Genomic DNA, 27,446 nt, shown 5'->3' with positions numbered 1-27,446 from the left:
ACCTTTTTTTATTTTTTTAAAATAGATTATTTTTAATTTTTTAAAAATTGTTTAATTTACATCCAAGATAGTTAGCATATGGTTCAACAGTGATTTCAGGAGTGGATTCCTTAATGCCCCTTGCCCATTTAGCCCATCCCCCCTCCCACAACCCCTCTGGCAACCCTCTGTTCTCTATATTTAAGTCTTTTGTGTTTTATCCCCTTCCCTGTTTTTATATTATTTTTGCTTCCCTTCCCTTATGTTCATCTGTTTTGTATCTTAAATTCCTTATATGAGTGAAGTCATATGATATTTGTTTTTCTCTGACTAATTTCACTTAGCATAATACCCTCCAGTTCCATCCACATAGTTGCAAATGGCAAGATTTTCTCTTCTGCAGTTTGTTTCCTCCTAATTGTTTTATATACAATTGACCCTTGAGCAATTAGGGGTTCAGGTTCCAACACTGTACAGTTGAAAATCTGTGTGTAACTTTTAACTCCTCCAAAACTGACCTAATAGCCTGTCGACCAGAAGCCTTCCCAGTAATAGGTGATTAACACAGCCTTTGTATATGTACTATATACTGTATTTTTACAAAAAGTAAGGTAAAGAAAATGTTCTTAATTACAAGAGAAACTACATCTATGGTATTATATTAAAAAAAAAAAATCTGCAGGGGCACCTGGGTGGCTCAGACAGTTAAGCATCTGACTTTGGCTCAGGTCATGATCTCACAGTTCATGGGTTCGAGTCCTGCATCAGGCTCTGTGCTGACAGCTCAGAGCCTGGAGCCTGCTTCAGATTCTGTTTCTCCCTCTCTCTCTGCCCCTCCCCGGCTTCACTCTGTCTGTCTGTCTCTCTCTCTTTCTCTCTCTCTCAAAAATAAATGTTAAAAAACAATTAAAAAAAATCTGTTCGTGGACCCACAGAATTCAAACCCATGTATGTTTAAAGGTCCACTGTACTTGATTGTTTTGGTCTGTCTTGTTAGAGATTTTCCTCAGCTATCTGGTGACCCTGGTCTGACCAGTCATATTACTTAAAGGTAGACATTAGTAAGTGGGTTAGATACTATGATTACACGAGTGGGCTTGTCCACCACAAGCTTCACTGGAAGGCTGTGTTTTTCAACTTCTGCCCGTGACAATCACCTGGGGAGTTTTTACAACCGTGATGCCTGACCCCTCCCTGACTAATGAAATCAGAATCTCTGGAAGGCTGGGCTCTGGGATTGGTTTGTTTTTAAAACTCCCCAGGGAGGTCTAATTGCAGGTGAAGTTGAGAATCCTGCTGCAGGGCGATCCAGTTCAGCTGTCTTGGAATGGCAATAGTAGCAGAAACGTAAGTAGATTCCCTACCCCGCTAATCCTATGTGTCAGATGCAGTATACTGTTTCCCCTGCTCTGAAATAGAAACTACAGGCAATGAGAGAGTCGGTGTAGGAAATTGTGTTTTCTCTGACAGAAGTTAATTCTAAATTAAGTATTCCTGTAAGAGAAGCAAGGCACACCTTTTTACCCATCTATCATTTGTCCTTGGAGGACACAAAACAAGTATGTCAGCACCCAGGGCTCTTTTCCGTTGAGAATTCCACCCACGAAGAATTTTCCAGTCTTCTGCATTTTTGTTAACCTTCTGAGATCTGAGCGGAGGAAGAAGACTGCGGTTCTCCATATGCAATATAAGCTTTGATTTAATTTTCTGGTTTGGTACAGGCCCTCCCTCCCCCTGCTTCCTTGATATCCCCCAGCATAGTGGTCCTGTTTACGGTCCCCGGTGACTCAATCTCCAGTCTTCTCTGGGGGCAGAAGGGACGTTTGCCCAATTGCACGAGTGGGAGAAGTAATCAGGGTCTAACTGCTGGGTGGGCAGGCTTTCAACTGATCTTCCGGGTTTCAGCCCCCCTCTCACCCCTTCTGCCAGGGGCATGAATAAATTTGAGACTGCTTTCTCTATTCTACTCTTGTCAGTTACAATTTATCCGTCTGCTTTCCAGGTTCCAACATGCTGTTTCTGCTGTTTCTCCTTCTGTTTGTCCTTGTGCGTTGGTTCCTTTAAAGAATCCCTTTACTAATGTTTTAATGGGATTCGGGGAGGAATCCCAGGTGAATGTGCTCATTCTATTGTCTTTCATCAGATGTTTTCACCATTGCCATAGTAAGAATGTATTGTATTGCTTTGTGTGGACATGTGAGTTATCTTAACTTTAGGGAATGGCTACTTTAACAGTTCACGTGTAATTTATTTTCTGTGAGGCATCGAATTCAGCGCAAACAAAATGGCCTTTTGGAACTTTCCAGGGTGATGATGGGGTGGTGTGTGTGGAAAGGCTCTGTGTTGAACATTTTTTTTTTTTTGAGAAAAACTTTTTTTTTGAGACAATTTGGGTCCCATTTTGCACAGAAATATCATGGAATATATCACAAATGCTGCTGAGTGGCATACTTCTGGCTTCATGTGGGTTTCCATTCACAATGGCTGCTGGAATGCGTTCTAGAAGATTTTCCCAGAGAACTAGAGTGGTACATTAAATTTTGTTCAGACACCAACATTTCTCCCTTTGTTGCCCACCAACAGGATTTGCAACGTTGAACTATGCACTGTGGACTGAGAAATGTATTTGAAATAAAAACTCAGAGTTCCTGGGTATTGGATTTCCAGGGAGGCGTCTTGAAATAGTAGGGATCCACGTGGTTCTATTTTTGACTGAGTAGTTCAGGCAGGCGTTGGAGGGATGAGGGGTCCATGGGAGAGATTGTTGTGTCCCCGGGGCTCCTTCTGCCAGTTGGGAAGGAGGCGGGCACAGCTGTGGCCAGGTTGAGCACCAGGTTACTTGGGGGAAGACCCCAGGCAGCAGGTGGGGAAGGAGGTGTCCAGAATGCCAGACTCTTGGCTCCACGCATGTTGCCAACTCTGATGAACTTTTGATGAATTATTTCAGTGTCTTATCCAGAGCAGGTGTGGAGGAGTAGGAAAAGGCCATATTATAAGGCAGGAACCCAGATCTTGCTCGTTAGAGAGCCCCCCCCCCCCCCCCCCCCCCCCCCCCCCCCCCCCCCCGCCAACTAACCCTATAGAGGTTTGCAGACTTTATACAGTGCCAGGGAGCAAAAATTACAGGCTTTGTGGGCTGTGCAGTCTCTGTTGGACACACATGTTTGTTTGTTACAACCTTTTAAAAGCATAAAAGTGCACTTAGCTTGCTGGCATACAAGGAGGCTAAGGGCAGGATTTGGTTGGAAGGTTGTACTTTGCCAAACCCCGCATCCTATCGTTCTGTTTCCCTCATAAAACCTCCCACAATCTGAATTATTTTATTTTCTGTTTCCTCTGTGAACTTTGCAAGGGCAAGAGCCTTGGCTGCTCTATGTCCTGCTCTGTCCTTAAGGTGTAGGGCAGCGCCTGGCACAGAGGGGCACTCCAATATGGGCTGAATGATTGAATGTGTTATTAGTTCTACTTTCATCTCTGGTAACTCATCTGTGAAACAAGGGACATGACCTGGGTGGTCTCCGAGTGACCTTCCAGAGCTTAAGCTCTGAGATTCTAGTTCGAGGAGCGGCGTGGGACTCAGGCTCGTATCACAGCTGTGTGTGGATTCTCCAGAGATCCCAGCCTGCATCTGAGTGCAGCGTGGGGGTGAAGCCCTGGGGGTGGGGAGGGGCCTGGCTCTGCCTCTCACCTGCATCCTTCTGCAGAGTCACACCCATCCTGCCTGAGCTCGAAGAGAGAGTTTTCTTTAAAAACAAATCAGACCAGGGGCGTCTGTCTGGCTCTTGATTTCGGCCCAGGTCATGATTTCATGGTTTGTGAGTTCTAGTCTCATTTGGAGCTCTGCATTGACAGTTGCAGAACCTGCTTGGGATTCTCTCTCTCTCCTGCTCTCTTCCTCTCCCCTGTTCACACTCTCAAATTAATTAAAACTTAAAAATAAACAACAAATAAAAACAAATCAGATCCTATCGATCCTCTATTGATAGTTTGGGGCTTCAGTTCCTGTCCAAACAGGTATGATGGTCAAATTGTTGAACAGCTGGTATGAGCACAGGTACCCATCAGGACAGGTGCTGGCCACAAACAGCTGGAACTGCTGGGGGTGATGCCTACAGCTGTTCTCTCTGCCTGCTTCTCCAAGCGTTCCCCGGGCTGTTCACCTGGGCATGAGCATTCCTTGCCTCCCTCCTTTGTTCCTGCTGTTTCTTCCACCTGGGATGGCCTCCCCCAAGCTGCTTTTCTCTTGCCTAGCAAACTCCTATGCATCCTTTAAGAACCAACTTGGCCATCAGTGTCTCTGCCCCCCGGACACTCTTAATTGTTCCCTTCCCTGCCTTCCCATAGTACTTTTAACTTCTCTGGGTCATCCCACTTCTATGGTATTATTGTCATTGCCTTAGGTTTTTCTCCCCTCTGGACTCGATCCTCAATGCCTGGCTCCTAAAAACCTTAATGAATGTTTACAGAAAGGGGTTTAAATCTGAAGAATGAGACTCACACGGCAGATTTCAGGGACCACGAGTCTGGCATCAATATGACATTTCCTCTCCTGGGTTTGATACTTGGCATCATCACAGCTGTAAGTGGGCATTTGTGTGAGGCTCTTGCATGTTGAGAGAACTGGATGGCAGCCCTGGGCAGCTGGGCCTGCAAGAACTGGCACCTCTACTAATGGTGCCCCAGGGCACTGGGACCACCTGCGGGGGGTGGGCAGGAGGGGCCACAACCCGGGAGTTATCTCACTTGTGGGGCCCTGGTTTGCTTCCCTTTTCCCCTGGAGGGATCACTGCGTTGCCTTTGAGGTCCCTTCCAGAAGTAAAGTGTGATTCCACGAAAGAAGTGTTGGCTTATCAAATCGGATTCTTTATCTGCTGATCAAATACTACCCAGTCTTTAAACACCTCCTCTGGGATGTCTCTCGGGCATCAAAGTGGCATCCTCCTGCAGAACCTCTGTGCTCCTCAGCACATGTGCACATGACACCATTGTAATTCTGGAACCCCAAGGCTGTCTGTTAGAACCCCCACCCCGCCAAGTGCCAGGCACCGTGCCAAGAGTACAACTGACATTTCTTACTGCTCAGCCTTTCCAACACTTGTGCCCATTTCTCAGGCTCAGAGAGGCGGAGGGAATGGCTGAGGGTGTGCGCTCCAGCCCCTCCCTGAAGTCACCTACAGACCGTCCCTGCACACTGGCGACTTCCTGCGTCTCTTTCCGAGGCTGCTCTCTGGCTGGGGTGTGTGCTGGCCTGTGTGCACAGCTAGTATGAAGTGCTGGGGAACTGACACCGTGGAGCCTTCCCCAGATCTCCAACCACTTGGTGGGGGGGAGGGGGATGGTAGATGAATGCCTGGCTTCTGCGCTCTCAGTGGGACAGCTCTGGGAGCTCCCTGTGGGTTGAGCCCCCGCAGTCAGCACTTCCTGACGTACCTCTTGTTGGCCTTCCTCCCTTCCCTGCCCTACCTCCCTGCTTCAGGAGCCATGTCCCAGACAAACTACCTGTACCCACGCCCTTCGTCATGGTCTGCTTTTGGGGACCCCCACAAAGTGCTAAGTAGTAAAACCAAGATTTGGCCAGCTCAGGCTGACTCTGAATCCCCTCCTCATATTGGTAGTTTTGGGTCTGTGGAAACTTGAAGGTCAAGACCAGAATCTAGGTCTGGTTTGTTTATGGCCCAGATGTGGGATTTCAGTGTGGCCTGGATAGCCTTTCAACAGACATTTGCCCACTAGATGTATTTCCTTCCACTCCAGACCTCAAGGAGAGCCCTGCCTCTTGCCTGGGGGCAGGTTGTTGGCCGTAGGATGTTGGGGAGGCAAATTCGGGAGGTGCCACCCCTCTGGTCACTCATGCTTCTTTCTCTTTCCCGAGCTTGTCCTGGCCCCGCCTGGCATCCTAGCTACTACTTTCAGGCTCCGTGAACTTGACAGGAAAAAGGAGGTTTTCTCCTAAAGGTGTGACCAGCGAAACCGGATAACTGTCTGCAGGCACCGTGCGGATGTGAATGGTGTGCATACTCCGGTCACTACCCTGGAGGTCCAAAATTGGCTCGGGAAACCGGATAAGCCTCCAAAGAACAATCGCGTCTATAGCAGCTCAAGAGAGGAGACTGGAGTAGTCCAGGGAGAATTTCTGGAGAGGATAGAAAGGTCACTTAGGCCTTGGCAGGGAATAGAGGGGGCCCCCAATGGGGTCCCTGAGGTCCCTGCACTTAGGGACCACTCACAGAGGGGAGTATGGGGAAGAAAGAAATCCCCCTGGGAAGGGGTGCTCACCACTCCTGGCTAGAAGGTCAAGGCCAGCTAGTGGTATCAGAGCCTGGAGTGGAGCAGCCCACCTCATCTGGAGCTGTTGGCCTGAGGGTGGGGGGTTGTGCACTGCTCTTCTGTAGCCGAGGACTCCATTCTCTGACTACCCGTCCTGTCACCCTCTGGCTCTTGCTGGGACCTCCATGCGATGAGCCCAGCTGGAAGTCGAGGCACGCAGGGCAGGGCGGGGGAGGCCAGGAAGACATCCATCTAGTAGGGCTTCCGTGGATCCTTGCCCATAGTTGCATCTGAGTAATGTCTAGTACACAGAGGCCTGTTTTCACAATCCTACTGTTCCTGTTCAATCAGAAAATGCACCAGTCCCAGAACTCCGTGTGTGGCTTTCTTTCCGACTGGATGCCTCCCTTTCTCTAAATGTAAAACATTTGAACAGTCCCGCATTTGGAGTGATTGCTCCTTCTGTTCCTTTGCTTGTACCTCCCTGACCTTGAAAGAGCCATTTTCCAGGACTGTTGCTAATGGACCTTCACATGATGGCGATAAAATATCCTGGCGCTCGGAGAAAAGAGAGGAGAAGCCCTCTTGAGTGATTCTTCACATTATCCAATGTCTTATGAAATGGCCCAGGTGACGGATTCCCTCAGCCGTACTCCTGTGGCACCTTGGCCCCATTTGTTTGGCCCCCACCTAATGCTGGGAATGATGCTGTTTTAAAATACCCTTTTTGCAAAACCCACCTCAAGTAATGTCATGGCCAACGGCTGACCCCCGGGGAGGCTTCACCAACCCACTGTGTGGGGAGGATCCTGTGAGTAGATGCATTGGAAATGTTCAGTGAGTTTTCTGAGACCTGAAAGATGCCTTTAACTAGGAAGCTGGATCTTTGAGCTCCTGTGCTTGTCATTTCCCTTCACTTCCAGCATGTAGCCAATCTTGGAGCTTGCTGCCTGTCCAGAAGTCCTGATGTTCAGATTCCCAGCTGTTAGCTGCTTACTCCCTCCTGGTTAGAGGGTGGAAATGAATCCTTGCAGGACCAGCCTCTCAAACCTGGACTGGGAATGAGTGACTGCTTGGTTGGAGGCCTTGGCTGTTGTCTAAGCACCGTCTAGCAGCTGCAGGAGGATTCCTTGGGGTGAGCCACTGTGGGGTGCCAGTGGGGCTTTGAACCGCCTCTGAGCCACGTCTGCAGAGGGTGTGAGTGCAGGATGCAGCGTTCTTGTGGGGTTTGAGATCCACGCTTAGGTAGGACAGGCTGTGATGCCAGGAGCCTTGTCCCAGGGCTGTAGCGTTCCCCATCTGCTGATAGAAGACCTTGGTTCCCTCCAGCTTTGGCCTCTAACTTCCTGGGGACCCTAGACAAGTATCCTTTGTCCTTCATGTTTCTCATTAGCAAAGTGAGGTCCCCACTGGACCTGACAGCACAGCTGGGCTGTCACCAGGGTCCCTTTGCTCGTGACCCAGTCCCAGACCAGTAACCGTGGCTCAGAGTACCAGAGGATGCCTCTACCATGAGCCCAGTACTCCTGCAGTGTGGTTTTGATGAGCTCCTCACTCACTGGGCAGGGACCCGAGGAGGAACTTTGACCTTGCTTAAGGTCTACTCATTGGAAGGGTGGGGACCGAGGTCAGCACTTCTTAAAAATTTTTTTTTTTCAACGTTTATTTATTTTTGGGACAGAGAGAGACAGAGCATGAACGGGGGAGGAGCAGAGAGAGAGGGAGACACAGAATCGGAAACAGGCTCCAGGCTCCGAGCCATCAGCCCAGAGCCTGACGCGGGGCTCGAACTCACGGACCTCGAGATCGTGACCTGGCTGAAGTCGGACGCTTAACCGACTGCGCCACCCAGGCGCCCCCTGAGGTCAGCACTTCTGACGGTAAACCCCACACTTCTTCTTTAGACTCCTGCCTGAGCTCATCCCCTTCTGGGGGACCAAAGTGTACATTCTCATCCACGTACTGGGTGCTGTAACCCATCACAAATGTAGTGGCTTAAAACCACATAGATTTACTTTCTTGTGGTTTTGTGGGTCAGTGTTTGGCACAAGTGTCACTGGGCTAAAATCAAAGTGTGGGCACTGCTGTGTTCCTTCTGGAGGCTCTGGGGATGATCTGTTTCCTGGTCCAGCTTCTAAAGGGCGCCTGCATTCTTTGATTTGTGGCCCTTTCCTCCATCTTCGAGGCCAGTGGGTTGAGTCTCTTACACTTCATACCTCTCCTTCCTTCCTCTCTTCTCTGGCTCACTCTGCCCTCTCCCACCTTTTTTTTTTTTTTTTTAAGTTTGTTTATTTATTTTGAGAGAATTCTGTGCTGACAGCACAGAGCCTGCTGTGGGGCTCGATCCCGTGAACCAGGAGATCATGACCTGAGCCAAAATCAGGAGTCGGATACTCCACCGACTGAACCACCCAAACCACCCTGGTGCCCCTGCCACCTCTTGTTTTAAGGAATCACGTGACTAGATTGGGCCCTTCCAGGTAATCCAGGACGGTCTCACCGTCTGCAGATCCTTAACCTTATTTACATTTGTAAGTCCTGTGGCCATGTAAGGTCATCACAGGTTCCAGGGGATTAGGGTATGGACATTTTGCCGGGGGGGGGGGGGGCATTATTTTGGTGTCTCCATCCAGGTGCCGGAGAGGAGCCCTCCGTGACAGTACCAGGCCAAGGCGGCTGGTGTGTGTACCCTTATGGCCCTGGGCGTACCCTGTCACACATATCACTATGCCACGTGGCATGGCAGTGCTCATGGGTGGGAACGCGTGGGCAGGGACCTTGCCTTCTCTCTGCGTCCTGTGTGTCTGCGGGTGGTGAGTGGGTATATACGGTGGCCTCAGGAGCCCCTTCATAAGCTGTTGAACAGTACAGAGAGCTTCTCCAGGGCCCCCAGCTGCAGACAGGGCTGCCCTCTGCACTTCCGCTGATCCTTTTCTTTGGTCCTTGGACAGTCTTGGTGGCGAGGCAAAACGTGGGTCATAATCCCCATTTTACAGGTGAGAAAATAGGCTCTGGGAGGTTGTGTGGCGGCCAGGACTCTCTGGGGAGGTGGCAGAACAAAATTCCAACTTGGGCCTCTTACCTGCTGTCCTCCTGTCCTCCGTGTTGCTCAGTTACCCTTTACTCCTCGGACTGCCTGCTGTGGGTTGAATCGGGGCCCCCACAGATTTAGACGTTCTAATCACCAGTGCCTCAGAATAGGACCCCAGACCTCAGAGGTGAAGGCTAACTGAGCGGGCCCCTCCTGGGCCTCCAGCCACATTTCCCATCCTTCCCTCCACGTGCACCCGCCACACTGGCTTTCCGTATATTCATTTCCTAACAGCTTTACTGGGCCATTATAATGGACACAGAGTAAGCTAGATGTTGTGCAATTTGATGAGTTTTGACATATGTATACACTGATGCAGCTGTCACCACCATCAAGATAATGAACAGGTCAGTCACCCTTGGTAATCTCTCTCCCTGCCCCACCTCCCAGCCCAGGCAACCACTGCCACTATAGATTACCTCTTCGTAGAATTTTATCTAATTGGAATCTTCCAGTGAGTATTCCTGTTTTGTACACTGGTCTTTTTCCAGGTTCTTGCAACTCCGGCTGCCTTCCTGCCATGGAGTCTGACCTTGCTCTTTCTCTGCTCCTCCTCACTTCCCTTTAAGCATCACTCAGCTCTCACTGGTTCCTCAGAGAAACCTTCCTGGACCTCTCTCCCCCGAGACCCAAAGGTCCCTGATTTAACATACTGTGCTGGCCCTGCATCCTCCCTGGACAGTTTCCACAGGTGCATTTTACATCCTCTTTGTGGTTAATGCTGTCTCGCCCACCGACCTCCACCAGCAGCAGGCCTGTGATGGACTCTGCTGTCTGTTAGACCTGGCCCCTGGAGAATGGTGGCACACTGGAGATGCTGGCTGGACAAATGCATACTCACAATGGGAGTGCCCAAAGCATGGGGCTCAAGAGCTGGGTCTGTGTGGTCAGCCTGCCCGGTGGTCTTAGGCAAGATCATCCAGCCTTCTTTATGCCTTTGATTTCCCATCTTTAAAATGGGCACAGTAGCAATACTCACCTCACTATGTTGTAAAGTCTAAGGAAGGTGATGCATGGAAGGAATTTCAGAAAGCACTTGACACATAGTTCGTATTCAGTTAATGATGGTCATTTTGGGAGCTGTAAAGGAATATGAGATCGTCCTGTGGCTCAAAGCTGAATTTCTCATCTTCCAAATGATGGGTGTGCAAGGCTGTTTTTTTTTTTTTTTTCCTTCTTGCTAACAGGCCCATAGTTACAAGCCTCTTGTTGGATCAGTAATGCGAGAGAACTAACTGAGCCAGGATAAATCACTGTGCGAGCCTGGTTCCATTCCAGGGTTGGGATTTCATTAGCTGTTGGCAGTGCTGTACTCTCCTCAAGTCCTCTTCCTGGGGACTCAGGCTGGGTTTATTCGGTGCATATGTTTATGCAGTGGGCCCTGAATAATGGCCCCGCGGGGTGTGTTGGAAAGTGTAACCGACAGGCGGGCAGGCAAGAGGCAACTGTGGCTGTGGGGGGCAGGTTTCCCACCAAGTTACGTTGGTAAAGCCCCACAGGCTTCTCCAGCCAGTCCCCATGGGTTGTGCTCTGGCCGGTTTAGAGTGACAACAGGTTGGGACCAATAGGATTTTGAGTGTGATAGTCTGTCCAGACTGATGAGGCCATCCCCAACTGAAGGAGCCCTGAAGACCAGGGCAGGGGATATTGAGCTCTGTAATGAGGAGAGATGCTGGTCCAGGGCTGTGTGGGGTCTGGGTTCAGGGCACAACTCTGGACATTGAACTTCACGTGAATGGTACTCCCCAGAGTTGTGCAGTGTGCAGCCTGTGTGGCTGTATGTGGTTGCTCTGTCCAAGGTACTGGATTGTAGATTAATATTTCAAGGCAAGCACTCAGACCCACGGGAACACTGAGGAAAGCAGTAAGGAGTGAAAGAAAAAGCCGGCAATCTGTGGGCAGAGAAGATGGCATAGAGCCAGCTCTTCCACTAAATCTTAGGATGTCAGGCAAAGCCCTTGGAGCCTCTGCTGTTTCATCTGTAACACAGGGATCATCTGTCATGCCCCACTCACCACACAGGGTTATTGGGAGGATTACAGGAGCTGGGGCACAGAGAATCTTTGTAAGCTGCTGAATAGGATGGGCAAGTATTGCTTAGTTTTTTTTGTACTCTGGTCCAAGTGTGAGCTACGGGCCCTCCAAGTTACAATTGCCCCCAAGAGAGGCACCGGAGCAGTTACTGCCTTGAAGTGAGATTTTGGTTTTCTGGGAGAGAGCCAGGGCCCTACACTGGTGAGTATTGGGAGGCAGGAGAGGACACCAGAGGAGACCTCTCCTCCTACCCAGCCTCCTGTTCCTGGAGATTGTGCAGCTGAAGGTGGCCAGGAGGCTGTTAGCAGGAGTCCCACCTGGCAGGTGTTTCCCGAGGCCCAGGCAGTGCTCTGCTCTTTGTCCCCACACCGGCAGGAGGCCACAGTCCTGACGTGCCAGGAGCAGGTTTCTTCCGGTCTCTTGCTGTATCGAGCCTTGCGGGCTCTGGAGCTAGCCATAGTGTGGTACGACTCTCCTATGGTTCTGTGGCCTTGGAAGAACTGGTCGACCTCCCTGGGCCTCAGTTTCTCCACCTATAAGATGGGGATAGCAATAGCACTACCCTCTCGGGGTCCTCTGTGAGGATTCAGTGAGCTCGGTGCTGAGGTGCTCTGTACGGGCTTGGCAAGAAACAAAAAGTGGCAGCCGAAGTGACCTGTTTCCCCCAGGGGTCACCAGTCCCTGAAAGTGGAAAACGGGGGCTTCGGGCTGCTGGGCCGCCTCTGCGTGTGAGGCGTGTTTTTGTCGTTCACAACCGGGGTGGGAACTGAGGTGGGAACCTTGTCAGCTCACAGTCCCAGGAACTGCTAGGATATTTTCTGGAGGGAAAAGCGCCCACAATAAAAGCCCCTGGAACAAAACCCAATAAATCTCAAAGACTCACATAAATGAGATGGTCCCCAAATGCAGACCTGCCTTCACAGACCCTCCAGGAAAGACACATGCAAAGAAAGTCCCAGAAACATGGGTTGCCCCACGGTATCACAAGCTGCGTATCACAAGAGGAGAAGTTCTTCTGAATTCTCAAGGCACCCCCCATGGATGAAAAAGGCAGCATTTCTCTGAACGGTCACCAGCTGGTCCTGGGTCTCTAGGTTATTTGGATAAATAGCAGGGTGGCAATCACTCAAAGTCCCTTCTGTTTCCTGGGATGAATCCTATGGCTTGAGGCTGCACCTGGACTCCTGACAGAGGAGAGCTGGGCTCCATCCATCAGCATTCTGGAACCTTCCCTGCTGCCCAGGGCCTACATGTGCCAGGGGTCTAATGGGCTATTCATTTGTGGGTATCCTGGCCTGGCCAGGAGACACCTTTCTCCATGGGTATCTTTTTTTTTTTTTTTTAATTTATTTATTTAGAGAGTATGTGTGTGTGCATATGAGCAGGGGAGGGGCAGAGAGAGAATCCTGAGCAGGTTCTGTGCTGTCAGCGCAGAGCCCCACGAGGGGCTCCATCACACAGACTGTGAGATCGTGACCTGAGCTAAAATCAAGAGTTGGATGCTCAACTGACTGAGCCGCCCAGGCGCCCCTCTCCAGGGGTATCTCCACTTCAGGTGTGTGGAACCTCAGGGAAAAGTGACACAGGCACAGGCTGAGCTGGGTGTCTGTGGGGAAGGAGACTAGGGACCCAGGGCTTTTGAGGCTTGTGTTTGAGGATCTCCCTCCTCAGATCAAACAGTCTGAGTAGATTATTAATAGTAGCCAAAAGAAAGATCATTTATTTGGCATTTACTCTGTCAGATGCTGACTTTGAGGTAACCGGGTTATTATTACTGGGTCCCTCAGGTCCCAGTCTCTGTGGGGAGCTGCTTTCAAGGAATGTAGTGTGGCACCTCAGAAGCAATTAAAGGTAGTTCAAATGCTGACTCCTTCTCTTGAAGAATATCAAAGGCAGAAAGAATATTCTCCGTGCGGTGTGTGAATTTCTTCAGAAACACTTTTCTCTCTACTTCTGCTTTCCGATGCCTTTCCTGTGGTTGTTGTCCCAAACTTGCCCTTGTTGAGGGGTTAGAGGCCAGAGTGAGGGGGTCAGGGGCTCAGTCCTCCTGGCCTTCACTGGACATGTCTCACCTTTCCCCTCAGCCGCCCCACCCTTCTCTTCTGACAGGCAAGGCATGAGTCCAAAATGGCGAACGTAGTTGGTGGCATTCATGAGTTGGTGAGTCACTTTGTTTTTTTAAATGAATGAGATTAAAACTTTTTTTTCCACAAAGGACAGAGTTTTTTCTGTATGAGTTTATTGTAACCCGGGTTGTTTCAAGGAATGGGTATGTGGAAGCTGGAACACCAGTATTGTATAGATCAGAATAAGACCAGCTTTCTTCCTGTGGTGGCGCATGTTCATCTGAAAGCCATGTGACAGCATCTGAAGTCAGAGAACAGCGAGACCAAGTGTCAAGGAGCAGTCACTCCAGCATTAGACTCAGGGTGGCAGAAAACCAGCTCTGGGATCCTGTTTCTAAGGATTCAGGCACTAGCCTGGGAAGGTCAAATGGCCACTTGAAAAGTTTCCTGGGAAGATTTCCATGACTCTTCATGGGAAGTGATCCAGGTACAGGTAGCTCCAGCTTGTGGATCTGTCTGGTTATTTTTAATGGGCTGAATCAACTGCATCCTTTCCAAATCCCCAAGCCTGGGGGAGAGGATACCACTTGTCACAGCTCCTTCTGCCTTCTCCCTGTGCAGCCCGGTGTCTCCATAGCTGGGGGACTCTACGTATACCTCCCGCCATCTTGCCCAGGGCCACAGCTGGCCTGAGGAAGAGGGGGGCGTTGTGGTATTTTTCCATGCCAGGCCGGCTTTATCATGGGGAGAAAATGACCAGCTCCAGGCTTTCCTTTGTGTGGTGTTTTTGTTTAGGACTGGGAGAAGCTTAAAGCAAACTTTCTTGGAATTTTAGTAGAATTTCTTGACAGAGCCTCATCTTGGGAAGGAAGAAGCTTCCTGAAGGTTTGGACCAGTGGTGGGAGGGTGGGTTTTGCTGGGGGCCCATTGGCTTGAAGACTTATTCTTCTCCTTTGTGGGAGCCCCAGGCCCCCCGGTGTGGTTCTTTGGCCCCTGTCCGCAGGGTTGAGTGTAGCCTTGTGCTGGTCTGACTTCGGATGGATGAGAGTGATGCTACCTAGTATGCGCTCCTTCCTCTGTGGAAGGTCCTGTTCCTTTCTACATGGTCCAGATATGTAAGCTGAGGCCCAGAGGCGTTGTTTGCCCAAGGTCACATAGCTAGAAATAGGTGGAGTCAGAATTTGAACCCAGCTTTTGCAACTTGAAGTGTGGCTGTGGGTCAGAGAGCCTCCTTGGACATAGCTGGCTTTAGTGTTTTCTTGCCCCTCCTTTTCCTTCTAAGGCCCTCGCTGTCTTCTGGCTTCTAATCTGCCACACATATGCCTCCTTGGCTGGAATGCCCTGCAACCCCCTGCCCTACTCATTTTCAGGACCTGGCTCAGTGACTGCTGCCTCCAGGAAGTCTTCCCTACTGCCCCCCGCCCCCCCAACCCCCGCCAGAGTCCAGCCTGGTGGCTCTTCTGGTGCTCCCATGGCATCCTGGGCTTCCTCCCAGCAGACTGTTGGCCATCCACTGTTCTATTTGGGGCTCTTCTTGTCCGTCTCCTCCTCCAGTGCAAGCATCTCGAGGGTAGGGGCAGCTCACCGAATGTTTGATGAATGACTGAATGGTTCCCTCCTGTCTCTTGCTGCCGCGTCTGGGGTTATCCGTTCGTTTCCTGTCAGCAGTGTAGCCTGCTTGCTTCAGTTTCTCATCTGGAAAACGCACAGGATCCTAGTTCATCTTTTTTTTTTTTTTTAAATTTTTTTAACTTTTTAAAAAAAAATTTATTTTGAGACAGGGAGAGACAGAGCATGAACAGGGTAGGGTCAGAGAGAGGGAGACACAGAATCCAAAACAGGCTCCAGGCTCTGAGCTGTCAGCACAGAGCCCGACGCGGGGCTCGAACTCACGGACCGCGAGATCATGACCTGAGCCGAAGTCGGCTGCTTAACCGACTGAGCCACCCAGGCGCTCCCCTAGTTCATGTTTGTAGGGTTGGAGTGCAGCTTAAACAACAACACACACAGCCCTCAGAACAGCCCTGCTGCCCGTGAGCTGTCCTGACTCTGCCCGGTGATTTGCAGCCTGGGGTGGGGAGGCTCTGCCCCGGGCTGACCTACTTCTTCCCTACCCCCCCACCCCTGGCCCAGCACCACTCCCTGAGGTGAATGACTCAGTGCTTGGAAATCGCTTTCCTTTTTTGAGGAGCCAGATCATTTCCCCCATCAAACCAAAGGCAGTAGACAAGGTTAATTGCCAACTGATGAGGTGGGGGTAGTGTTTGAGGGGGGGGAGTTGTGGAGGTAGGGCTGGGGGTCAGGGGATGGGTGACAAGAAAATCATTCAGATAGAACCAAAGAGAGCATTTGCCACGGAGAGCAGCAAATAAAGTGTGAGCGTGTGTGTGTGTGCGTGCGCGCGTGTGCATAGGAGTGAGGGGAACGGGACAGGAGATGCTTGGAACACAGCTGTGAAATGAGACTCAAAGTGATACTCATGGTCACAGATCTGTAGCTATAACAGCCTGCAGTGTCTATGCTCCCTAATTCGACCCTGAGGTGACTCCACAGGGAGGCAAATGTGTCTGAATATTCCTTTTCTCTCGTGCTGTTTTTGAAACTGCATCCTCTAGAAACAAGCCCCTCCAGAGGCTCTTGGAAGAGGATTCTGTGGTCACATAAATGTGGGAGCCTACTCCTGTATCCCCCCTGAGCATTCACAAGGCATTAGCACGGGAAAGGCCCTGAGAAGTCCTGCAGTTAAGAAGTCCTTGTAACTTTGTTTAGGCCAGGGTTTCCCTGATCAGGGAACCCTTTTCACATGTTACACCCATCTACATCCCATAGTTCCAGGAAACGCTTTGGGAGCCTACCCCTCCACCAAAACGACTGGGACACAGTTCATGTCATTGTGATTGAGTGGATGTTTTCAAACTTAAAACTGAAAAATTAGTTCAACTCTGTATTAGTTTCCTAGGGCTGCTGTAACCAATTTATTTTTTGCAAATGGTTTCAGGTAGGCATCCACTGGTACTTTCTTCCAGAAGGAGCCACGTGGGCTATAGCACCATTTGTAAATAAACTGTCCTTTCCAATTGATTTGCTTTTCTCCAAGGAGGATAAAGTGTCATGGAGGAGGTGGGATTTCAGGAGCTGCAGGAATATGGGGGTGAGGGACTCTGGTGAGGGGGTGTCCTATGGAAGAAGGGAAGGGAGCTAGAGACAGGTGTCTGAATGAGGAGAAGGGCCAGGTGCTATGGGCTCAGAGGGCCAAGCGACACCAGGTTAGCACTTAGAGGACAGGGCACCCCTTCCCTTCCAGCGGGGGTGGGGCCAGAACTCCTGGAACACGGAACCCCTGGACAGAGTGTGCCTGTGTCTACGGGGTGTGGTCCCAAGTGATGGTCACTGGAGATCTGGGGTGTTGACAGGAAAGCAGAGCACAGGGCCTGGGAATGGGGGACGGGAGCCCAGGGGGATAGCCCAGGCTAGAAAACTGAGCAGGAGCCCTGTCCCCCTGATGTGGTTGGCAGATGTGTCCGCCTCCCTGGGCACTCACTTTTCCATGAACACTGATCAGTCCTGAAGGCACCTGCTTCTTGGCCTGAGTGTGTGCTCGCAATGTGTGTGGGCAGCCAGAAATGCTAATTAACTTGTGTCTCCAGGAGCATCCCTAACCCAGGGCAGATGAGATTTGGTATGTAAACCTCTAGCTTCCTTGGCCCGTGGGTGGGTAAGGGTCTATCCCCTCTCGAAGAGATCCTCAGTGGGATTGGGCCCTGGTTACTGATGGCCATAACTCGCTCAGGGACATGCCTTCCCTGTCCCATTTCTTTACTCCCCTACCTGTGATCTCTGGGGTCACCTCCCAAACCAATTCCCACACTTGAGTCCTCATCTCAGGGTCTGCTTCGGGAGAAACCCAAACATCTATGTTAGGTCAGGCCCCAGAGGGCTGGTTGGAACCTGTCCCATCTCTCTCTCCTGCTTCACATGCAGTTGGTGCCAGGGCTTGGTGGAAGGGGAGTGTGAACCTGTGGGAAAGGGAGGAGAGACTTACAGAGCTTGCCACCCAGGAATGCTCAGTTTTGGAAGTTGTGAGTCACAGAAACTACATTCTAAGTAGCTTAAACGACAAGGGGGAGGGCTCCTGGGTGGCTCAGTTGTTGAGTGTCTGACTGTTGATTTCAGTTCAGGTCATGATCCCAGGGTTGTGGGATTGAGCCCCATGTCTCAGCATGGAGCCCGCCTGAGATATTCTCTGTCTCTCTCTCTCCCTCCCTCTGCTCCCTCCCCCCCTCCCCCCCTCACACGGGGGAAATGTTGGCTTATGGAACTGAGATGTTCTGTTGGTGACACTAACTTAAGGCATGGCTGGGTCCAGGGGCTCAGATGAAGCCATCAGATGTCTCCATCACTCCTCTGCTTTCCTTGCTGTTGGCTTTGTTCTGGAAGGGTGGGGGTGTTCTCCACATGGCTCCCCCTGCCCTAGCCCCAGGTTTATATTCTATTAGCTGAGTAATCTCAATGGTAAGAGTGCCTCTTTTCAGATAATTTTAGGAAAAGTCCCAGCCCTGACCCTACTGAGTAAAGGACCAGTGTCTGAACCAACTCCGATGGCCATGGCAGGGAGTGAGCTGACTGGCCAGGACTGGTCCTGGGGGATGTCTCAGCTTCAGAACGAAATGGTCTGACATCCTTTCTCCTCCCAAAATGGGATCTATTCCCTGTGGAAGAGGGACAGGGAGGTGGAAACAACAGATGATTATGGGCGGGTTGGGTAGACAGGGACAAAGAACAGAACACCTGAGAGACGAAGGCAAGGGGCCAAGGGTGTGGGGAGAGGAAAGACCTTTTTGATGAATCTCTTGCGGAGCCCAGGCTGTCAGATGTCTGCCCTGAAGCACTGTTAAGAGAAGGCAAGGCTTTTTAAAAACTATATATTTTGGGGCATTTGTTTTAAAACTTTTTGTTTTGAAAGAATTTTAGGTTTACCTAAGAGTTGCAGAGATAATACAACTTTTCTGTACACTCTCTTCTGCTTTCATGGTAACACTCCTTGTGCAATTATCCAAACTGATAAGCTAATGTCACTGTCACGGTTAACTAAACCACCCACTTCATTCACATCTCCCCATTTTTTCCCCACTGATGTTCGTTTTCTGCTCCAGGATTGAATCTAAGATCCTCCCTGGCTTTTAGCTGTCATGTTTCCTTATCTTATTCTAAATCATCGTGTGTCTCTGATTGGAGACACTTTTCTCCATCTTTCCCTGCCTTTCATTGCCCAGACACTTTTGAAGAGATGTGGGCAGATATTCCATAGAATGTCCCTCAAGCTGGGTTTACCTGACATTTTCTCAGGAGTACACTGAGGGTGATGGATTTGGGGAAGAACACCGCAGGGGCGAAAGCTGCCCAAGGATGCAGGATACCAGCATGACTTCTTGCTGCCGCTGTCTCCCAGGGGGTCACCGGTTTTGGTGCTGCCTGTCAGGTTTCTCTAGTGTCAGGTTTATGTTTTCCCTTTCCATGCTCTGTTTGGAATGCAGGGGTTTTGGTTGAATTTGGTCCCAGGAAGGGAGAACAAACATCCTCTCCTCCCTCCCAGGTCCGTGCTCTCTCAGACCAGGCCTCCACTTACATCTGCTGCCAAATGCTAGAGCAGACACCAGACCTGTGTTCTCTGTCGCTCCTGGAAGGACGGCTATGGCTTCTTTTCAAGGGCCTTGAGTCTCAAGGGCATCCTGTATGTGTGCCAGTTCACGGAACCATTGTGCTCCAGGTATGCCTGGTCTGGGTCTGTGGTTGCCCACACCTGGATTCTAGCTGGGAAACCTGTGCCAAAGGCAGAATGCAGTTTGCCCCAACTTCTTGGAGAAAGCTGGTGTTTTCTCAGGGGTGAGGAGGGTTTGCTCCGGGGAAGGAAGGACAGCTTCTCACAGAAGTTGGGAGCACCTGAGTTACCTAGGAGGGCACTGGCTGGGGGAGGTGGGGGTAGGTGTCTCAGTTGACACGAGGGAGGAGGAGATAGGGAGCTCACCGTGTAGGAAGAGGCTGGGCCCAAGACACCCGCCCTGGCCCAACCAAAGACACCGTGGACGACAGCCTGTTTGGCAGTGTGTTTGTTGACCTGCAGCTGCTTTCTAACAGTTAAACAGTTTGCAGATCCACTCCCTAGGGTCCTGTTTGCAGTTATGTTCTGAAAGATAATCAATTAATGAAGCCAGGAAGACCCTGGCTTTAAAAGGAAACCAAAACTGTACAAGTAACCGTGGTTGGAGACTGAAAACACTGGAGGTTTGTACAATTCCTGTGGAATTCAGACCCTTCACCTCTGACCAGAATTGAGGGACAGGTTGGGAAGGCATTGGATTTGGGTTTGGTGTCAGCCCCATGAGGTTCAGGCCTTGGTGGTACCCTTTATTAGTTTGGTGTGACCTCTGGCAAGCCACCTGGCCTCCTGAGACCAGCGTCTCCTTTGGGAAATGGGGGCAGTAATAGTGTAGCCATCGAGTCTTGTGGCCCAGGGGCTGTTTGGATTTGAGGTGATTAGAAAGGCAGGAAACTAAAAATATATATGCATGAAGGATATTCTCTATTTGGCCCAAGGAGGAGGAACAAGATCTGGGTGCAGCGTGCCTGGGGCTGAGAGGGGCACTGGGGAGGGAGGGCAATGTCTGTCTGCCTTCAGGACTGGCTTTGAGCCTCTCTAGAAGCGGGAAACAGAGTAGCTGCTTTCACAAAACACGGCGCTCAAGCAGCGCTCCTTGGAGGCCCTGGGGACAAAGTGGGACTTTGTCTGGAAGGACCCCTGCACCTCTTGAGCCTGGAATACAGAGTGGGAAGGAAACGCAGCTGGCTGGCACCTCATGGGTTTTGTGGTCTTGGAGGCAGTGTCTGAACACCAGCGCAAGGGGCAGCATGAGGCATGTTCCCCCGAATGGCTTGGGGGCAGCAGTGAGGAGGCCAGAGTGGATAAGGGTGATAGCTTGAGCCTGAACCCACGGTAGCCCTGGGAGTACCAGGGATGCCTCGGGCAGAGGTTCAGAGTGGAGCTGAGATTCTGAGGATGGCATACGTGAACTGGCAAGATGCAGGCTCAGTGGTCACGAGCCCACAGATGGTCCCCACTTGCAGGGCGGCTGAAGACACCTGGGTCGCTATGATACCTGCCTTGTAAGGTGGGGGTCCAGTGAGCGCATCTGGGGCAGGCGTTCTGACAACTCATAGTTGTCACTCATAGTTGTCACAGCTATGACAAAGTCCATGCAGCCCCCTCAGCTGCCTTTCTGTTGCTGGGAGCCTCAGGTTCACATCTGTGAAATGAGGATGATGAGAATGACCTCCTTCAGTCAGGGTTGTTACGGGGATCCAGTGACCTAAAGATTACTTCTCAGAGATTGAAAGACATACACAGAGTCCCACGGCTAAAAGAGTGGGTGCCAGCGTCTGTTGGACCTTGTGTCCCTGCATGGCCACTGCTCAGTGGATGTGGTCAAAGGAGGAAGTGAATGCTGTTTATGTGCTCTAGAGTGCCTTGTCAGAGCTCAAAAGCACTCTTTGAGGGAAGTCCTGTCATGAACACACTGCCACCGAGGTAGAAGACAGAACCTGACCCCCAAGCATGAAGGCAGCGAGCCGTCATTGTGGGCTGGCCCTGCCAGCTACTGGGTATTGCTTTTATAACCCTCACAGTGACCCTATGAGGCAGGTCCTATCCTGAGACCCAATTCCCATTGTATGTAACTCTCGCCATGTAGAAAGGGAAACCACGTCTTGGAGGTTAATCTCCCCAAGGTCACAAGGAGGTAGGAGACAAAGCCAGGATTTGAAGCTGTGGTTTTCTCCAGAGCCCAAACTCTCCAGTCCTTGGTCATTTTGTGGTCAATGAAAGCATAGGACTTGGTCTCTGTTATTAAGCCCTTTTCTGGTTAACCAACTCACAACCCCCACTGCACCTCACCACTACCGAGCAGTTTCTAGGCGGTCGCTGCCAGGATATGAAAGACCCCAGGCTTCCTTCAGGAATTACGTTAGGGGATTGAGAGAGATTATTTCAGAAGAGCTATTGGAGGCACCCGTTATTATTTTTTTGGTACAATGGGTAAAAATTTCCTCTCCGTTCTTACTCCCCTGCTAAAAGACTCAATTGAATAAGTAAGAGAAACAGCAGCATGTGTTATTTGAAAACTGTTTAGTGCAATTACTGCTGTAGACTTTACTGAATTTGAAAATGATAGATGGCAAATCTTAATTTCCCCAGCTCTCCATCCTGGCAAGCAGTTTGTTAAAGACTAGCGGTGCGGCTAATCGCCAGTGCATAATGCCCACACATACACGTTTTTCCTTTTTATATAACACATTATGCTAATCACCCTGTATTCCATTTTTCAATAAAAGGTCAGCGGAGCACTGTTTGTTCAGAATGTGCAATTTAAACTTCATGTCTGTCATTAGAGATAATCTAGGTTTGCTGTATCAAGTGGGGTTGTCATAGAAACCAGACCCGTAAGCTCTGTTTATGGCCTTTGGAGAATAAACACTTTGCATTTATTTCTCTGGCAAGGAAAAAAAAAAAGTCAGAAATCATCGAACAATTAAGTAAGGTTTGAAAACAAAGGGGTAATAGCCCAGAAGAGAGAGCTATGTCATTCATCAAAAATCAATAATTGTCACACAGTCGGTATACCCAGGCATTCAAGCAGGTGACTGACAGAAGTGGTCAAGTATTTCCCCTGGGACGAACAAGTAAGGGAGAGTGGATGTGTTACTATGCCGAGTACAGAATTAATTTAAGTGTGCTAATGGGTTTTATCCAGGCTATTATACCCTTGAAAACCATTGCGTGTAAGTTGCATTGAGTGTCTGATCAGGTTTTTTTTTCCATGTATTTGGTCATTTGTGAACTCCAAATAGCTGAGATGATTTCATATTGTTTCTCTGATCTTCCTATCATTTAGAAGGACCTTCTCCGGAAGCAGTTCAGGGATCCCGAGCCTTAGATTTTTTTAGATCCTGCCTGGGAAGTATCATTTTTATTAAGTAAAAGGACAACCTAGTTCAATTTGAACACATTTTTTTAGTATATCTCCAATATTGCATGGCTACACTTCCATTAAAATTATTTGTTGGTTATCTGAAATTCAACTTTAACTGTATGTCCTGTATTATATCTGTTACTTTGTGTTTGAGGGGTCCAAGGAGATGAAGAGGTAATTCTCTGAACTCTCCTAGCAGCCTGAGGCCTGTGCTTCCTTTAACAGGGGAATGAGAAGTGTGTGCACAGGATGTGTGTGCATGACTAATCCTGTTAAATTACAGTGTAATTGTGGCTCTAATTTGCTGGAGGCGCCAGCAAAGTCAAATTAAAAAAAAGTCACCTGCTTGCAAATGACCAAACATACACTTGGCATAGCCACTCTGTAAGGGGAAAATTTCTGTTTTAAAAAAAAAAATTTTTTTTATGTTTATTTCTGAGAGAGAGAGAGAGAGAGAGAGAGAGAGAGAGAGAGAGAGACAAGCATGAGCCAGAGAGGGGCAGAAAGAGGGAGACAGAGAAGCAGGCTCCAGGCTCTGAGCTTTCAGCACAGAGCCTGACGCGGGGCTTGAACCCATGAACTGTGAGATCGTGACCTGAGCCGAAGTCAGATGCTTAACTGACTGAGCCAAATAGGCACCCCAAAAACTTCTGATTTTTTTATTTTAATTTTTATTATTATTATTTTTTTACCCCCTCTGAAAGAGGGTTGTTGAACCTGCTTTCCTAGGGGAGGAGGTAACCACTTACAGTTGTTTTTAGAGCTGGTCCCTAGTTATTTTTTGGAGCTGGGCCAGAGGAAGGACGTGAGCTTATCTGTTGGGCATGATGTTCAATCAGGGGTGGAAGGGTTAGGGTTTTATGAACTGTGACCCTGCCTGAGGACAACCTCATTGCTGTAATCTCCACCCACACAACACAATTCACAGAAACCTGGTAATTGTCAGACGAAGCATTCACTAGACTACTGTATCAAATTCAGGGTGATGGAGCTAAATAAAACCCAATACACACATTCAATGTAACAAGTAGGAATTCAGTCCTGGGTCAGGAGCTCAAGGGGACCCCAAGCCAGATGACGGTCGGTCTTCCAGGGATGCCTTGGCCAGTGGGAGAGAGTTGAACACAGAAATCACTTTAGAATCAGGAGTCAGGGCCAACTGCTTGAGCAGAGACTGAACAAAGTGCCATGGGAACATAGAAGAAGAAGAGATGAATTTCACCTGGGGAGTCCAGGGAACCTTCTTGGAGGAGGAGGGGGATTCTCAGCAGATCTTTGAAGTGGCCGTTTATTAAATCATATTAACACTAGAAAAGTATGTTTCTTACAAGGACACTGTTACTGGATTTGGGGGCCACTTCAATTCAGTATGGTCTCATCTCAATCCTTCGTCTGCAAAGACCTGAGTTTCCAGGTGGACACACATTTTTGGAGGACATTATTCAACGCGCTCCAGTTGCCAATGATTAAAACTTGGTAGGTTTCAAAAAAACAAACTTGGTAGGTTTCACAGAGATTTCTCCTGAACAATCAGCTTGTCCCAATAGGCCTGCAATAGACTGGGGCTGAGAGGCAGCTTGCTATTTCCCTAGGCATGCCTTCTCCAGGCACCTGGGTGCTCTGCTTAGTTGTTCACCTGCCAGGCCCTGATTTAGTTCAGGTGGAGCAGTCATGCGCCTCTGTGAGGCCAGAATCTGCTGCTTGCTCTCCCACCTCCTTCCTGGTACCTCCTTAGTGACGGGGACTCACTTATACTGTGCACGAGCCGTTGGTTAACAGTATTTATTTCCAGAGTCAGAAATATTTGATTCCAACTGGGGACACCAAATTGAAACCCATGCAAGTCCAAAATGCAGGTCAGGTGATAACAGAGAGCACGCTATGACATAGGATAGAGAAGGAGCGTGTAGGCGCCTAGAACAGGCAAGCCATGAAGTTCCCATTCTGGCCCCTGTGTGGTCTTGAGTAACTCAGTCTCAGGTAGCCTCAGTTTCACACCTGTGAAATGGGTATAATTACAGTTCCTTTCAATGTTATGAGAGCTTGAAATACTATATATAAAGTGTCTAGCACAGTCCTGGCATGTAGTCAAGGCTTAATAAGTTTATAGTGAATAAATGATGAATGAATGAATCATTTGAACTTTGCATTACCTTCCAGCTGAAAGAGGAGAAATAGTTCAGATGCAAATAATAGCCTTCAAACCACACTGACAAAAAAATCAGAAAATAAGACGATAGAATGTTCCCAGACAGATCTTCCTTGGCCCTGCATTGGAATAAATTATGCATTTTTCAATCAAAAGGGAATTCACTCAAAAATCAAGAAGTAGTAATTCCAGAAGTAGTAATAATGATAAACACCAATGGTTATCCCAACAGATGTGAAGTTTATATTTATATAGAATGCAAAATAAGAGATTTTTCAAGCATCTAGGATAGCATTTCCAACTGTGTGTGTTCTAAAAGGAGGTAATGGGTGCTCTATGAAGAAACAGTCCTCGTTAAATAATTTGGAAAGATACCCTAGTATAAAAGTTTCTTTTTATTGCAGGACTTTTCGGAACTTTTAATATGTTAACATGCAGTGTGAATTTCCTAAATGAAGATACAGCATGGAGTATTTTCCAAATATATTTGGTGATAGGAAATGCCCCCTCACCATCCCTTTTCTTGGAACTAGTGTTGCATGGAACTCAGCACAGGGAAAATACACCCTGATTTTTGATAAACGGCTGTCCCCCACTAAATGCTAGGCATTCTTACAGGTTTTAGGTGGCCTCTAATCCTGGGTGAACCTGTCTGGTTGCACAGTCCTGTGATTCTGGTTTTTAAAGGACAGGCTGATTAAGAGAATTTGGGTGTGTAAGGAAAGCCACCAGGCATTGAGAGTGTTGAGAGATGTCACCTTCAGAGAACTGGTGAGTTTCCTGCAGACCACCTGCACGCTGTCCAAATAGGAGGGGCTGGGGAGAGTCAGGACAGGGTCCAGCTGCCCCAAACAGGTTCTCCTCTTTTGCCCTGCTTTCAGGTCCTTCAGCACAAAGTCTGATTTTCAGAGGGGCTTCTGCAGTACCTTCTACAGTGCTTGAGCACAGATGGATCTGACTGGGGCTGGAGATGGCCTGTTTCTTGAGCTGTCACCTTTAGTCTCCTTATCTCTATGCCACCAAGTCTCACCACTGAGACTCTGTGCAGCAATCCTTGGAGCCAGGCAAAAGTCATCAACCTTAAATCCCTTTACCTGGAGGGCTCCCAGTTCATTTCTTCACCCATTCCTCTTCATAATTCCATCCCATGACTACTCTAGCCACAAGAGGCGGGGAGCTAGGTCTTTCACCTGGATGTCCTTGTGCCCAGCTAAAAATCTCTTAAGAAGGAGACCAGGGAGGGGTGCCTGTGTGGCTTAGTCGGTTAAGTGTCCGACTTTGGCTCAGGTCATGATCTCACTGTGAGTTTGAGCCCTGCATCGGGCTCTGTGCTGACAGCTCAGAGCCTGGAGCCTGCTTCAGATTCTGTATTTCTCTCTCTCTCTCTCTCTCTCTCTCTCTCTCTCTCTCTGTCCCTCCCCTGTTCACACTTGGTCTTTCTCTCTCAAAAATAAATAAACATTAAAAAAAAAAAAGAAAAGGAAGACTGGGATGATACTGGGGTGTAACTAGCAGTGTGCTATAATATCCCTTACTTTCAATAAGACATTCTTTTGATTTATTATTTTTTTAATTAAAAATTCTATACATGGCCATTGGTGAAAATCTGCAAAACATTGACAATTTTCAAAAAAGAGAAGAGCTATCTGGGGTTCCTGGGTGGCTCAGTCTGTTGAGTGTCTGACTTTGGCTCGGGTCATGATCTCATGGTTCGTGAGTTCGAGCCCCGCATCGGGCTCTGTGCGAACAGCCTCAGAGCCTGGAGGCTGCTTTGGATTCTGTGTCCCTCTGCTCGCACCTGTGTCACTCTCAAAAATAAACATTAAAAAAAATATTTAAAGAGGAGCAATCAATGACCACTAATACTGCTTCCTAAAGATAAACATTATTAATACTATAGATATTTTCCTGCCCCCCAATTTTGAGGTCCTATCTTACATTTGATTTTATATCCTGCTTTTTCACATTTTCGCATGTCTTTGAAAACTCTACACAAATCTTTTTACCAATGACATGAGATTCTATCATATGACTGATTAAATGTACCACAATTTGCTTAGTCATTTCTCTAATGGATATTGAAATTGTTAGCAATTTTTCATTATTAACAATCAAGAACATTTCCTGGGCTTTGACCTCCTTTTGGATTATTTCCTCAGGCTTGATTCTGAGAAGTGAAATTACTGGTTCACACGGGCTGGTATTCCAGAGTTTCTTGATGTGCAATGCCAGGTTGCTTTCCTGAAAGCTGACTCACATCACTCTGTCCAGGACTAAGAAGAAATCTAGACTTAAAAAGTCATCTGGGCTTTTACATTTGTGATGGTAGGGGTCAAGTAATTGTTGAAACTTTTTCCTTGGTGCCCCTTTAGCTAGCTGGTGTCTTACCACATGGCTGATGTCATCATGCTGTTGAGAGGCTGGGAGCCATGAACATGGGTAGCTCACAGACTGGGCAGCTGTTAGATCTCACTGATGTTCCAGAGAGATCTTCAGCCACAGCTCTGTGCCTCATATGTTGGGCATTTCTGACTGTCTCATCAGTAGCGATGTTTCCACCCTTCTCCATGATTTCCTGCTTCTCTCTGTCCCTGGCTGGTTCTAAGGGGTAAAAACTACCATTACAGTCCAGCTTGTCCATTATGGAGGGTCAGTGTCACTGCTGTCCTTAACTCCTTCCATCACCAGTTGCCTTGGTGATATTGTCACCAGTGTTTTTGGATATGGGCTAGGGGCCAACCTTTTGGGCCAGAGCAGAGATAAGACCAGTTCCTATCTGGACCAGTTCCATGGCAGCAGCAGCTGGGTCAAATAAACCTGGTTGTGGGATGACTAAA

The 27,446-nt window shown here is 48.9% G+C and overlaps 2 long non-coding RNA genes across 2 annotated transcripts; both read left to right on the top strand.

Annotated features, from left to right (window-relative positions):
- Positions 1-840: 840 nt before the first annotated feature.
- On the top strand, positions 841-7,926 carry LOC123380931. The gene is made up of 3 exons (XR_006587361.1): positions 841-1,326; positions 4,446-4,558; positions 5,092-7,926. It is a non-coding gene; the product is annotated as an uncharacterized LOC123380931 (long non-coding RNA).
- A 7,792-nt stretch (positions 7,927-15,718) lies between these two features.
- Positions 15,719-22,875, top strand: LOC123380930. The gene is made up of 3 exons (XR_006587360.1): positions 15,719-17,116; positions 19,031-19,204; positions 21,686-22,875. It is a non-coding gene; the product is annotated as an uncharacterized LOC123380930 (long non-coding RNA).
- Positions 22,876-27,446: the final 4,571 nt, after the last annotated feature.

The sequence above is a fragment of the Felis catus genome, chromosome D2 (assembly GCF_018350175.1).
Source record: "Felis catus isolate Fca126 chromosome D2, F.catus_Fca126_mat1.0, whole genome shotgun sequence".
NCBI classification, from domain to species: domain Eukaryota; kingdom Metazoa; phylum Chordata; class Mammalia; order Carnivora; family Felidae; genus Felis; species Felis catus.
The sequence above is the reverse complement of the archived record's forward strand: the minus strand, read 5'-3'. Positions and strand labels throughout refer to the sequence as shown.